This window comes from Lemur catta, unplaced genomic scaffold, assembly GCF_020740605.2.
Source record: "Lemur catta isolate mLemCat1 unplaced genomic scaffold, mLemCat1.pri scaffold_63_ctg1, whole genome shotgun sequence".
Lineage (NCBI taxonomy): Eukaryota > Metazoa > Chordata > Mammalia > Primates > Lemuridae > Lemur > Lemur catta.
In genome coordinates, this window is record NW_025423863.1 from 395,901 (window position 1) to 397,405 (window position 1,505).

General features: G+C 35.1%; 1 pseudogene; it reads left to right on the forward strand.

The window, feature by feature from the left end:
- Positions 1–462: 462 nt before the first annotated feature.
- LOC123629927 lies at positions 463–1,230 on the forward strand (annotated as a pseudogene).
- The last annotated feature ends 275 nt before the right edge of the window (positions 1,231–1,505 follow it).

The following is a 1,505-nucleotide window of genomic DNA, read 5'->3' on the forward strand; positions in this document are numbered from 1 at the left end:
TTACAAACAGCATAAACTAAAAGAGATTCACACATTGATTATCTCATACTCAAGCAGTCAAAGGCCAAAGGCAGAGAGAAACTTAAAATCAGCAAGAAAAATGTAGCTCATCATTACCAGGGATCCTTGAAAAAGACAATGTTGACTTCTCATGAGAATCAATGGAGTTGAGAAGGCAATGGGATAACATATTCAAAGTGCTTGAAGTAATAGCCAAGAATTTTATATCCAGCAAAAATAACCTTCAAAAATTAAGGAGAAGGGTGGTTCCACACACACACATGGGTCATATTATCACAGAAGTGGATAGCTGGGCAGTAGTGGTGTTTTTTCTTTGGCAGAGTAAAGTACTCTGTGTAGATCTTGACTCTTCAGTGTCTTCCCTCTGGAATTATACAAAGTTCAAAAAAGGTGTCCTTCATCCTTTGAAAAGAGCTTATTGTAAAAACAAAAAAAAAATAGATGTCTTAAGGACATGACTCCAAGACCACTGTATTTTCTCCAGAAGGTCACTTGCACCAAGTTGAATGTACCATGGAAGCATCAAACATGCAGGCACCTGTTCAGAAATTTTAGCAAGCAATGATGTTTTGCTTGCAGCAGAAAGACACAACATCCACAAGCCTCTTGATGAAATCGTTTTCTCCAAAAATATTTATGAACTCAGTGAGGACATGGCTTGCAGTGTGGCAGGAAATGCTAATGTTCTGACTAATAAACCAAGGCTCATTGCTCAAAAAAGTGTTTATAATGGTTTCAGAAGCCAATTCCTATGAGCAGTTGGTTACAGCACTGTGTAATATCAAACAAGCTTATACACAGTCCGGAGGAAAACGTCCCTTTGGTATTGCATTACTGTACATTGGCTGGAATAAGGACCATGGATTTCATCTGTATCAGAGCGGCTCTAATGGAAATTATGGGTAATGGAAAACCTTATGCATTGGAAATAATAGTGCTGCATCTGTGTCAGTGTTAAAACAAGAATGAAAGGAAGAAGAAATGACTTTGAAGTCAGAACTTGGTTTAGCTATCAAAGTGTTAAATAAGGACATGAATGTTAGCAAACTGCTGAAAAAGTGGAAATTGCCATATTAACAAGAAAGAATGAAAAAACATTATCAGAAATCTCAAAACAAAGTGGAATAGTTGATCAAAAACCATGAGAAATAAGAAACTAAAGCTAAGCAGGAGAAGAAAGAGAGAGAACATAAATAAAAAGATAAATAGAAGACAAAACATTGGGATTTTAGAACTCATTCAGGGTGCAATTTCTGTGTAAAAGATTTCCTAATCTTCCAACCTGAGAAAGCTTTGACTTTTTTTTTTAACTTGTGCAAAACATTACATTCTGAATTGTATGCTGGTCATTTCTGAATACTTTATTGTAATGATGATGATTATTTTCATGGACATTTTAATCTTATTTTTGTTGGAATAAAACTTGGAAAGAAGGGTAAATTTTTAAAAATGAAGGTGAAATTGAGGCAGTCACAGATAAACAA